Raw genomic sequence first — 6315 nt, 5'->3', positions numbered from 1 at the left:
GTGAGTCCATTTATATACACACACACGTACGTGCCTTTTTATGTTTGGCTTTTGCACACCTAGTTAAGCAGTAAATATGTTTTTCTTACATTTTTCTATGCTGAAATCTGTTGGTTAAAGATCAGATCTGTATTAAGTCTCCCTTGTTTTGTCTCAAATTTGATCTCCTGTGTTTCCAAAATGCATGTGCTGTCTGCGGAGTTTAAATAGCCAAAGACATTAACCAATCACCTCGGCGCGGAGAAGAGGAGAGGACATTCCTGCCTGTTAATGGGGGCTAAAACTGACAAACTCTTGAGTGAAATATTCCACCATCATTAGCACGTTAGGAGGCTTTAATCGCTGCACCTGAACCTTTCAGGATCAAGGAGGAGGGTTACAGAAAGCTGGAGTTCTCTGGTTAAAGTTTTCCTACCATTCCTGCGGGTTGCTTAGTTTTTATTCCTTAAAGGGTGCACCTCTTAGGTATTTCCTGGCGCTGCTATCCAGGCCTTAAAATATGAGCCCAACAACTGCCGTTAAAAGGTTTGGATCAGCTCTCACTCAGCCTCCGGTCTGGCAGACCAACAGCATGCCTTTCACTCACTGATGCCATTAGAGCGACTTGAGACATCTTTTTTTTTTTTTATGGTCATTTACATTGTAGTCCAAAACGATGTTTGAATATGCCAAGCAGGTTTTCTACTCATATAAGACCGATTTATAAGGCAGCTGGTTTTTATGGATAGGCTCTACAAGCACCTCACATCAAGGATACTTTTTTAAAAGGGTACAGGTAGCAAATGTAATTCTGAATTAAATTATTTAAGTGGAGCAGAAACAATCTGAGCAAACGGTGACCTGCTTTTAGATGTTGGTCCGCTTTACCTGCAGATGGAATCATAAGTCGGACCGAGTAAATCCATCGTGTTTTAACAGATATTAACATGCTTGTTAGGGTGCAGCCAACACCAGCGTGACTCTAAATGCATCATTCAGTTTCAGTACACCGTGCTTCCAGCATTTAAACCTTTTAGTTATGTTGCCTCAATTATTACAGTAAGAGAGTCATTTACATACATACTGTGTCTTTATATATAAAAGATAAACATTTTTCACACAACAGACAAAAACCAGACAGATCAGAAAGTAACAAAGAACACACACAAACAGTTTTAGATCAACCAAAGATGGGGGAGGAAAGAAGCTAAACTGTAAGTTAGAAAAATTTATAGAACTTTTATGAATGCAACATTATTGTAATACAGTTATTTCTGATTTTTATATATGGTGACATTTCTTTAAAATACTTTTTTTTTTACAACTGAGGATTTATTACAAGCAAATATAGCCAGTTTTAAGTACCTCAACTTCATTCCTACATCAGATATGTCACCTTAAGCTAATTTAGGTAAGCAGCGAGGCTCACAGCCGGTTGTCACACCAGAATTTCAATTATCGAGCCCCAATTTTTGTTGGAATCGGTTATTTCATTCCACACATGAATACCATCACCTGGCTGTTCTGTAATCGATAACTGCTAATTAGATTCAGTGCATGATGGTGAGCTTGTGTTTGTAACAGCTGTTGCATCAGAAGGTTTATGCCTTTTCACATGTGATCTTTTATAAGTCTGATCACCATCCATCGATTTGTTGTGTTACCTATTAAGAAAGGTAAGAAAAAAACTACTGTCCCTTTTTTTTATAACTGTAAATATAAAACTCGCTCAAGTTAATAGATGATGATTAACGCTACAGTAAAAGCAACTTGCTCTTCTTTCTTTATTGCACTGGATAGTTAAAGGAAATATTTGGGTTTGAAGTGCTGATTTAAAAAAATAATAATAATTATTTCTCTTTTTAGAGCTACATTTCATACTTAACCTTCCATCACATTCTTTAGCATCATTTCCATTTGAATCCATCAGCTCTTAACGGGTGAAAACTGAACTTTCTCACACAGCAGCATTTTACAGCCCATTTAAAGAATCCCTTCCAAAATGATCTGCAACCACCAAGAAACAGGAGAGCGTCCCATGTTTGGTCAAATCTGAAACCTTTTTAGAGTAAGAGTAAAGTATTTGTACTGAATAGATTTACTGTTACTGTTGTAGTTACTGTTGAGACTAAACACTCGGGTCTGCTTTATTTTCCTCTAACCATACTGAAGATGATGATGTCATTTTCTTAATGAGCACTTCCTGCTGATCAGAGTCAAGTGACTATTCCATGAACTGAAGGAGGAATCTATCACTGCAAAAGTAAATGCTTTACTTAAAATACACAGAACACACAAAAATGAGCACTAGTATTTCCTGAGATCAGTGGCTGTACAGAATGATGCGCCACGATACATAAGTTATGGTCTGAAATGAGTGGCTGGAATCTAAAGCTTTTTGTACTTGCACTTTCTGGTGCATAGGTCACACTGCACCACCCTCCCCTACAGGTGCCAAACATGAGGGGCAGCACATCTAAAACATAAAACGGCCTCACGTCTCCCTCCTGACCCTCTTCAGCAGGTGGAAGCCGTGCAGTTGTGGAAAGATGGCGGTTTCACACAGCTGAGGTAGCTGCTGGTTCTGAGTGGAGGGGCTCCTCGCAGGCTGCTGCAGGGGTAACGGGGCTCACTCAGTCCTGCTTGCCTCTCCGCCCTGGGAGTGGTCTTTCTTCTGCTGGGGATTTGGCCAAGTTTGATGGCACCGAACATAATGTCCTGCCATTCAGCCGCTCCTCTCACCAAACATAAAAGTTAACAGGTGTTTAAAGTCAGAAGAGTTTCATACAAGAGTCACAGAAACAGCCAGTGACAGGCGGTGGCTCACAGTTCCCCCCTGCTTTTTTTTTTTCATGTTTTTGCAGTATTGAAATAGTTCTGCAGTTGAGTAGAGATTTCGATCGACTTCTGGCATCTGAAGCTGCAACAAATCCACACCAGAGTGCAGAAAAATGTTTCTTTACTCACCAACATTGGGACAGATGGACAGCTTGCAGTTAGTCGGCACTGTGTGAAGTCACAGAGACGCCACATGTTCATGCTTAGAAAACAACCTTTAACTTGGTTTCTTAGCTTTATGGCACTTGTTTCACTGCTTCTGGGATGATTTCGAGCTTGATTATACATGGTTATAAAACTGAAAGAAAGCCTCTTTTCATTTAGATGCAACAGCTTCTGAGTGAGTGATTTAAATGTCAGAAATGTAACCTCTTTATACTGTGCTTTTATTTTAGCTTCTCTCATTTTAAGGTCCCAGGAGCTCAGTGATGCTAAATGGTGGAGTGTAAATCAGGTTGTCGTTTGAGGTGTGCCAAACTTAGCAAGCATAATCCATTTCTTTCTACTAAATCACATTTTTAACTTCAGAGTGAGTAATTTAAGGTTTTAGGGTTTAGACTTGAAAAGGATATGAAGACGATGGACCATCAAGATCAAAATGATCTTTATTAGTATATGTTATGTGGAAAGGTTTCCCCACCAGATAAAGAAGCTACTGATTAAGTGATAATTAATGTCATCATTATTTGCTTGAATGACTGTGTGTGTGTGTGTGTGTGTGTGTGTGTGTGTGTGTGTGTGTGTGTGTGTTATTTCATCAGGTGAGATTGCCAAATAGATTTGGATTTAAGTGTTGCTCAAATCTAATTGGACCAGACGAGTAAAGACAAGTGACAAAATAAAGGAAAATCCATCATTGGGCTTCTTTGCAAGGTGCTGGGGCAGCTGCCAGAACAGCTGCAGTGTGTCTTAGCATTTATTCTCCAAACGTGTGGAAGTCAAAGATTTTTCCTCGTTTGGTCTTTTGATGATGGAGGTGGAGAGCCCTGTTTTAATAAGTCGGTCCAATATGTACAACAGGTTTTCAGATGGATTGAGATGTGGCGTCCAAAGCATGTGCCAGATTTCTTTTTTTTTTTTTTATAATCTACACAAGTCGAGTGAGGCCTAATCAAGCCAGCAAAACGGAGCCTCCCGATTCTCTACCGTTTGATTCCAGGGTTCAGGATTTTTCTTTAATTTATCACCCGTCTGTATATTTGACAACGACTACTCTTTCGGTCCACTTTAGGACATCATTTCTGATTCTAAGGTGCTGTTTTCAGGGATTTTAAACAATGAGCCTGCAGATATTCTACATTCCTGTTAACTCTCAACAAATCGTATGAAGAAACCAAACCAAGAAGAGAACTGACCCTACCACTTATCATCATCTGTACGTACAAAGCTTTGTAAAACTCACATCTTCTTATTTGCCCGGTAAGTCTAAGTTGAATAATACTGTATGTTCCCACTTAAACAGGAGCTATAGTAGATGTATTTTTTTTGTCATTTCCCACATATACCACCGTTCTTTAAGTGCTGACTAAAGCATCAAATTTGCATTAATCAGCTTGCACAAAACTTAAGTCTGTTTTAAGAGTTTGTTTTATATGACAGTTTAGCTTTACTTTTAATTGTTTTTCTTGTGATTGGTGAACAATACTACATTTTAAAACTATCCATCGACTAATCCATGTATTAGCTGATTGTTTCAAACAAATAAATTGCCAAACAGTCAAGTATGTAAATCATTTCTCAACAAATATTTTCCATTTTCAGCTTCTCAAAATGTAAAAAACAACAACTTTTAATTCGGTATTCTATTCATCATCAGAACTGATTATGTTTCGGTCGTGGGCTGTTGGTCGGACAAAACCAGACGTGCAGGATTGACACTGCTGATTAATCAGTTCATCCAAACCAGAGTGAATGCATTAGCAGATAACATGCCTCAGTACTCTGAACACCTCTGAGTGAGATAAATGCAGAGCTCGTATTCATGACAGAGACGCTGCAGCTGCAGTCTGCGACGCCCACTTCACCGTCTGAAAAGAAAAGGCCTGTAATATCTCAAGAATTTCTAAATGGTCCTTGAAGTTTTCATAACTACATCCACTCGTATGCTCAAAAGTGGTATTTTGCATGTGACACGAAACCGCTGAAAGAGGTCTGCTGCTTTGAAGGACGTCTTTATTTAGGCGTGAGCTGAGGAGAAAAGAGCCGGTCACAGAGCCCTGAGTCTGCAATGAAAGGCCCTTCAGACCTGAGAAGCCTTTCATGATGTGCTTGAGCTGCTTGCATTATCTTTTGCGTGCCAGAGGTGGACGGGAGCTCGTTTGTCAGCACGGCAGAGCTGAAAATAAACTATAAATCACGTCTGTGCTATCTACACACATTAATTGGACTGTAACAGCAGGCTGTCCTCCACTCTCTGCTCCCGTGTGTGCTGTTCTGTAGCCACAGCTGAGATGTTTTGAATAGCTTCCAGGAGACAGAGGAACTTTTCTCCGCTTGTGTCTTGCCTCCATTTGCTGTATTAAGTGTTCTGTCCCATGGGCTTTTCCATGTTGTGCTCCATCGCATGCAATGATAATTTTTCTTTTGGGAGGGTTCAGTTTTAACTTCAGCCACTAAAACCATGCCTAAATCTGGCAGTAACCCCACTCCCCTTCCCGTCTCGTCCCCCTCCTTCCACTTTCCAATGTTGAGGTTGATTAAGGGAGCTATCATAGTGGATCTCATATTTGGTGAGAAGTCTAAAGGACGTTTGGGAGCATTTACTGCAAATGACTCCTGGCAGTGCCCTCTCATGTATTGCTCCATCTGAACACAATTTGGCAGCAATAAGAGGGAGGGGTGAGGCCTCATTCTTCATACCAGCTCTCAAGAAAAAAGAAAAAGAAAAGAGAAGACCTGTCATAAACACACCCAGCAGAGGAGGGGTAACAGAGACGTTTCCATGGAAACTGGTATGTAGCTGCATCAGGCAAGACTTTTGTTTAAAGAGGAGATTAAATATTAAAGGAAGGGGTAGGAGGGCGGAGGAAAGCGTAATAGCTTAATACGCCATTAAAGTTTATTTCTTTACTGGAAACGAGGTGGGAATCTCACCTCGGTGTTACACTGGAGGTGAGCAGACAAAGCGTCTGGGGATATTAAGGAATCATGCCATTATGGATAGTCTAAAAGGACAGAATACACATCTTCCCGGCAAGGCTATTATAAAATGATCATCTCATGTTTCCACTTGACCTTTTTTTGTATGGCAGCAGGTTTTCGTGCACACCAGCAGAGGGAGCCAGTCTGCATGGAAAGGGTGAAGTCATTTCGCCTAACGTTGACAGTATGCAAGCAAAAAAGGTACAAAAGTTTTTTTTTTTTTCCATGTGAATTTAACACAATTTTTGTTTATACGAAAAATTCCTTCACAATCTACTTATTTGTCAGGTAAAAATCCCCCAAAATTGACAATTTACAGCTTTTTTTTTAGAAATAATTAATCTGCTGCTTTTCTCT

This window comes from Odontesthes bonariensis, chromosome 13 (genome assembly GCF_027942865.1).
Source record: "Odontesthes bonariensis isolate fOdoBon6 chromosome 13, fOdoBon6.hap1, whole genome shotgun sequence".
Lineage (NCBI taxonomy): Eukaryota > Metazoa > Chordata > Actinopteri > Atheriniformes > Atherinopsidae > Odontesthes > Odontesthes bonariensis.
Note: the sequence above shows the minus strand (reverse complement) of the source record.